The 7,159-nt window shown below is 36.7% G+C and overlaps 2 long non-coding RNA genes across 2 annotated transcripts; both read left to right on the top strand.

Annotated features, from left to right (window-relative positions):
* Positions 1-532: 532 nt before the first annotated feature.
* On the top strand, positions 533-1,183 carry LOC135933874 (uncharacterized). Its single transcript, XR_010573976.1, has 3 exons — positions 533-641; positions 737-1,054; positions 1,128-1,183. It is a non-coding gene; the product is annotated as an uncharacterized LOC135933874 (long non-coding RNA).
* Positions 1,184-3,717: 2,534 nt separating this feature from the next.
* LOC135933873 (uncharacterized) lies at positions 3,718-5,226 on the top strand. Its single transcript, XR_010573975.1, has 3 exons — positions 3,718-3,871; positions 4,155-4,233; positions 4,373-5,226. It is a non-coding gene; the product is annotated as an uncharacterized LOC135933873 (long non-coding RNA).
* The last annotated feature ends 1,933 nt before the right edge of the window (positions 5,227-7,159 follow it).

Genomic DNA, 7,159 nt, shown 5'->3' with positions numbered 1-7,159 from the left:
AGTGGAAGAAAAAAGATGGAGATGCCTCTAGATACTATTTTTAACAGCAGTTTTTTTTTTGTTTTTGTTTTTTTTTAACAAATCTTCATTCTTTTATGAATCAACAATGGCTAAGTTAAAGTGGAAGTTTGTAGTAAAAATGTCATGAGGCAGAATAAGTGCAAGAATTAGTGGCTTTGTTGCAAACTGAGCAATATAAGAAAAATCATTGTAACACCCAGAATTCATAAGAATCATTGAGTCTGCAAAATGTCCCTGCTTCTTTTCAACGTGCATCTGATAAAATTATATATATACTATAAATGTATTCCCAGTTGATTTTATTTTATTATTTTTTAATGTAATAAAAAACAACAAAGTCTGTCTTTTTGTGTTGACATGAAACATTGCCTATGTTACTTCCACATACATTATTATTTAAAGCTAAGGTCAATCACCTACATGTAAACGTTAGTTATCTGCTTAGCAACAGAGCAACTAACCACTTCCCTTTTTTTTCAGCAGCTCCTCCTCAGATGCAAATAAAGCCGACGGTGAAGTTCAGGTCTGTTTCTATCTCTCTCTGATGGTCATGACGTTCAAGCTAAATCAAGCAGCACTGCTCTTCATTCAGCTATTAGTGATATGGCATAATTTTGCAGGTAAAGAGCACATTTTGGATTGTGATTCATCTTTCTTATCCAAATTAAAAACAGATATAATCATTTAATCATTCACTGTTCCCTTTAAATTTCAGAGTTTGCTGAAGAAGGAAACAGAGCTGTGTTTGCATCCATAGGACACTCAGTGACATTAACTTGCAACATATCCAAAAACAATGCAACACTAATCACCTGGACCAACAACAGATCTGTTTTTCAATATTCTATTGCGCTAAATCGCAAGTTTTCAAATTTCTCATTGTATAGGCTGAAAATAAATCATGAGTTCCCTACAAAGCTAATTATTTTTAGTGCTCAATCTGAAGATGAAGGACTTTATAAATGTAGCATAACAGACAAAAGTGGCCTAAACAGCATTACATGGAATTTAACTGTTTCTGAGAACCCCAAAGGTAGGTAGGATAAAAAACACTGCCAATCACTTCAATAACCAATTGAATTTAATTCACTGCTGATTTCATACAGAGTTCACTTCATCAAGGTATTTTCTACACTTACTCCTACCTGCAATTGGATTCCTTCTATGTGGCATCACACTAGCTGTCTTTCTCTGCAGGTAAGGAAAACCTTTATAACTTCATAATGAAGCATGAATGTAGCTTCTTTCATTTTGGCTGTAGGATCGTTGTCAGCACTTGTAAGACTGATTCGATCATAAAGCTCAAACACCATTTTTTATTGTGTTTGACGGCATTTAAAGAGTCAGTGACACACACTAGCTGTCTTCCTCAATAGGTGAGTAAGTAATAACTTCATAATGAATGGATGAATTTGGAATTTTTGTAGAATTGTGAATCTTTGTACCAGACCAACAATAGAGCTACAAAATCTTTTACTGCATTCAGCTCTGCCAATCCACATGGTAAACTGCGATGGAGTAAAATACTGAAACTGCATCCATCAACAGTGAGTGTGTTACATAAAAAAGAGAAAAGCATAGAATAAATGTGTCTGGATGTAGTTTTCTCAAAAAACTTATTTATTTATTATTCACCAACGTTTCCTTTCATATGAAGATAAATTATTGTGTTTCTTATCAAATATTTAAATGTTGGAGAACACCCAAATGGTCAAGTTTGAAAAAGTAAACGTCTAAATTTAAAGGCTTAAATTAGCCTCTGTTCTTTTGTGGCCTTTTTTTCTATACCATTGAGGGTGAAAAGAGGAAATGAGAGTCGTGAAGAAGTGGTTAAAGGTGGTCAGAGTCAAAGCTGTCATTGACTCTGGGGCAATTTTCTTTGTGGTAAACCGCGCATGTTTCCATTCTGCAACTAGAAAAGTACCTTTGGTTATTCTCAAAGATCCTGGGTCCACTGTGCGTAGGCTCATGATGCTTAAACATACAGGTTTTTGAATAACAAATGAAAAAAAAACCAGAGAAAAACCCTGGGTTATTGCTTTTCTGTAGATTTTACTTTTAGAACCTACAAACTACTGAGATGCACTCACCAAAAATGATGATATTCACTGTTGTAAATCAAGGTTTGTTACACATAAGATCAACAAGACACCTGGAGACAAAACAGGGTCAGGCAAGAAGAAGGATAACAAAGCTGGAATGCTGAATACATGAGAAAGATAATCTGAGAGAAGACGAGGAGAACTCACAGCTTACATGAACAGAGGTGGAGAGGGAGGATGTTATATTGTGCACTATGGCAGGAACTAACATGGTTGTGGTCATATAGGAATACAGGAAATGAAAATTGGAAATGAGAGATGATTGTGATCAGTGCTACATGTAGGAAAAACTTATAACACTAAAACCACTGCTGATTGATGCATCTAGGGCATTCGGAGTTCAGTATTTTGCTCAAAGATGACTTGACATGTAGACCGGGTTAGCTGAGGTTCAGATAACCAACCTTGTGATTAAAGAGCACCAACTCTACTTCCTGAGTCACAGCTACCTAAACACAAAACTGAATGTTACAATCATTTTTCAGGAACTCAAAATATGTTTTCATTAATTTCACCAATTTTACCTCTGTCTTGTCAAAAAAACAAAAAAAAAACAAATATCTATAGACTAATGATTATTTTCACTACCAGTAAATTCGTAATCATTCATAAACTCACATATAAACAGTGATGGGAATGACGACGTTACAAGTAACGGCGTTACTTTTTTCAGTAACGAGTAATCTAACTAATTACTATTCCTATCGTTACAACACTGTTACCGTTACTAACAAGAAAACACGGTGGGGTCGCGTTACTATTTTTCAACAAACAGACGGTTGAAGCTGTCTTCAGCTTACCGCATCTTATATTAGCTGTAAGTAATCTGGGCGCTACAGCTTTAAGCAGCTCCGCGCGCTCCCACGGGTGGCAGTTACTTTCTGGCACAACACCTGGAGCTCAGGGGGGCAAAACAATATGAGTGCTGCTGTTTGACTGAGGAAGAATAAAGTAGTGGTGGTAAGCCAATCACATGACCTCTTCAAGATGACAAAGCAACAAGGTTATATATACCAGTTTTTAAATTGTGTTGATAGGCCACGTAAAACCAGAGTCATGATGAACAATATATACGCGTGAAGTTTCATCACGTTTACTGTCCAAGGACAGTGCTAGCAAGCACTCCCTGCTTATGACCAAAAAACAAACAAAACAAAACAAAACAAAAATCAGCCCTTTCGTGTTGGTGGAAAAATGTACCATTTTGACCAATCAAAAATGATATGGCAACACAACATTTGGTTGTTTGGGAAGAGGGGAAAGTTTTAGGCGTGACTGTGAGAGAGAGAGAGAGCGAGAGAGAAAGAAAGACAGCAGAAAAAGAGAGAGAGCGAGTTTTGAGATGTGAGAGATTTATAGTAGTAGACAACATTTTTGAAGTGGCACAAATAATTTGTGTGGCATCTTATTGAATGCAGAACACCTGATTCTTATGTAAATAGTTTGAAATGGTTATTTAAAAAAAGGGTAAAAGTAAAAGGTAAATGGCTGCAAATAACTTTGTTGTTTGCAAAACTTGTGCATATGATTTTAAAATTGACAATTTATATTTGCATTTAAAGTTATGAAATATGATTCATTAAACATGTTTATGGTTGTTACAGTAAAAAATATAACTTTTTTCTACTCGAATTTTATGTTTTTTGTCTGATTTTAGATCAATTGTGTTAATAGAGTATGTCAAAATGAAAACATAACTGTAAATTCAGACACGTGAGGTTGTGCTGAAGAGGATGATCCCAAACAAGGCAAGTAAATAGTTTTTAAAGGTGAAATGTAGATGAAATATCAAAAGTAGTGAAAAATGGGCAATTATACCCTGAACCCCAGAGGGTTAAACCTTTTTTTTAAGTAACGCAATAGTTACTTTTCAAGTAATTAATTACTTTTAGAATATTGTAACTCAGTTACTAACTCAATTACTTTTTTGAAGAAGTAACTAGTAACTATAATTACTTTTTCAAAGTCACTTGCCCAACACTGCATATAAATATGAAACAAAAATAAAGTTCTGTTTTATTTTTTCATTAGATGCTGGACCAAGACCCCAAACAAGGACCTGCATGATATCAGGAGTTTTGTCCAGTATCATGTTCAGCTGGGAGGACAGGTTAGAGGAACTTTATTATTACTCAGACTTTCATTTCTTACAAAGTGTGTAAACTCTGTCTTCTCTTATCTACCCTCATGCTTGCTATTTTCCTTTTATTGTTGTAAAATATAAGTTTTCTTAAACTTTCAATCCATAGGTGGTACCTCCACAATCTCAAAGTTTTGCAGTGTACAGGACAGGCAGCACTTTGAGAGACTCAATATGAGTTCAATCTATGACTTCTAGTGGGCTGACAGAAGACAGTCCAGATAAAAGATGAAAAGGATACAGGACTGGAAGGAGAGCTCAAGAGAAAAGTCACATTGTATTCTTTTTAATTCTGGCACTGGAAAGCGAAATGTTACACATTTCTTGGAAACTTCATGTTGACTTACTTTCCCTATTTATCTGTATGTGTAACATTTTTGTGTAAAAACATTTGATTTTCAGTTGACTCTTTTGATATATTTTGGGGTGTCTCTTCTCTTTCAAATTTATATTTTTTGTCATAAAGGTATTAAGATAGGCTTTTTTTCCTTTATTATTTTCATAAAAGCTGAAATTGGATATATGTAAGTTTTTCAATAAACATAAAATGAGCGTAACAAGCAAGAAGGTCCTGAGTTTGAATCCACCATCTGGTCGCGACTTTTCCGTGTGGCGTTTGCATGTTCTCTCCAGGTACTCGGATTTCCTCCCACAGTTCAAAGACATGCAGTTAGTGATGTTTGTTGTCTTTTTCCAAATGTTAATGTAAAACATGAAAATTGTATTGAACATATTATACTTTTGTCTATTGTCTATTGGTTAACCTACAAATTATAAATAATGAATAATACTGCATGCATACTTGCGACAGACTGGTGACCTGTCCAGGGTGTTTCCCGCCTCACACCCTATGACAGCTGGGATAGGCTCCAGCACCCCCCGCGACCCTGGAAAGGATAAGCGGTAGCGAATGGATGGATGGACTGCATTTTTTTCCTTTCTAACCAACTGTTTGTGTCATGCTTTTTGGACCTTTGAATTGAACTTAAAATTAAATTTTGGATGTGAATATGGCTGCTGAGTCTTTAGTCAACAATAAAGGTGAAAGACATGGTTCTGGAAGTCGTGTCCAGCCATAGCTGGACCGGCCATCGGGCATACCGGGCTTTTCCCCAGTGGGCCGATGGTGATTTTTTGTTTTTATGGGCCGATTATTTATTTTTTTTGTAACGGTATAAACAATGAAAGGTGGTGGATTGGCCAGATGCTGGTCAATGTGTAAAAATAACTCAGTTGTTTGGTGGTGGCTATGGCGGATCTTCCACAGAGGCAGGTGGATGAGGGAAATGGGAGGCAGGAGGAGGAGAGACCCGAGGTGGTGAGCTGAACTTCAGGTAAGAAGTTATGAACTGCAGTCTATCTGGGTCAAATATAAACCAAGTTTAGGTGCAGTTTATTTTTGTTGTGCTGACTTTTTACAGTCAGTTACTGCGTGCTAGCTAGCATGACAGAGTTTCTATACAGCTGGGTGGGTGCTATGACGTTACTGATAGTGAACTTTATTTTATTCATAAGGTTAGTTAGTGGAGTTGCCAACCGTCCCGTAAAAAAACGGATTTATCCCGCATTCAGAGAAAATATTACACGTTTCGTATTGAGCTGAAAAAGAAAACAGTTTGTCCCGTACTTCAGCTGAAAAAAGACACAAAGCTGGAGTTTTTCTGTGTCTTTACGCTGCACAGCTGTTTCTTCTTCTCTCATCCTCTCCCCCTCCCTCTCCTGTCGCTAGTTCAATCATGAAACTGATCAATGATCAGCTGATCGGCTTTTCTCTCTTGTTTATTTATCGCCCACTTTGCACCAGAAAGAGGAAACCAGCGGATACCGCGCTAAACAACAGCAGCACGTTTAAACTTGATCAGCTGTTGTTAGAATTTATTTAATATTAATTTCTAGGATCAGCTGATGTTTGTTGGAGCCACAGCTGTAAAAGCTGCTGGTCATGATATCGGTTTGGATATCAGGTGAGAGGGAAACATGAAGATGAAACCAGGAGATGTCCTTAATGAGTCATCAGAGCTGAACAGGTGATGAAGAAACAGGTTTACTTTTTAGGTGACATGAATGAGTTGAAGGGAAGTTATGAACTGTTTCTGAGAGACAAAGAACACCAGGATCCTTTTCTATGTAGCTGACAGCTGGTAACTGTGCAGGGGCGGGTCTAGCAAAGTTTTGCCAGGGAGCCAGGTAGGGCATTAACAGGGAAAGGGGGGCACAAAGAAATACTTTTCTTTCTTATTTTCATTTAAAAATGTCTGGCTGTTATTAATAATTATCTGAATCTTACAACCAAAGTTTTTATCTGATGTAACATGTATAGAAATCATACATATACCAACAAGACAGTGTACATCACTGTCACGACAGTGTTTGTTTTCATTCAAAGGCTTTATGGCTTTTCCTATAATACCTGGTGGGCCGGTCTCTAGTCAAAATGCCCGGGCCGATTTTTTGTCCCAGTCCAGCCCTGTGTCCAGCATAGATAAATGTTCATCATACTAAACGTGAAATCCAACAGCCACTCTGAAGACATTTCATTCAAACGGTTATTTTAACAGCTAGCTCCTCACTGACTAACAATCTTGTTCAATCTTTTCAATAAATCTGTGCTGGGTCTGATCTCCCAGCTTCCTGAATATTTGGACTTTCTAACTCAGTTATTTGAATATTTTGTTAAACTATTTCTTAGTTTTGTACTACTTAGTGAATTTTGTATTGGTTCTCAGTTGGTTCTTAATCTATTATATTGGAATAATAATATCTCATTTTAATTTGTCAGTAACTCTTGTTGGCAAAGATTCAATACAATGCCGGAGACATTCCTCAGAGATTTTGGTTTATTGATTGATGTGAAAGCATCACACAGTATCACAGTGTGTCAGCTCCATCATGCAGC

This window comes from Pelmatolapia mariae, linkage group LG16_19, assembly GCF_036321145.2.
Source record: "Pelmatolapia mariae isolate MD_Pm_ZW linkage group LG16_19, Pm_UMD_F_2, whole genome shotgun sequence".
NCBI lineage: Eukaryota > Metazoa > Chordata > Actinopteri > Cichliformes > Cichlidae > Pelmatolapia > Pelmatolapia mariae.
Note: the sequence above shows the minus strand (reverse complement) of the source record. Positions and strands in the feature narration are given on the sequence as shown.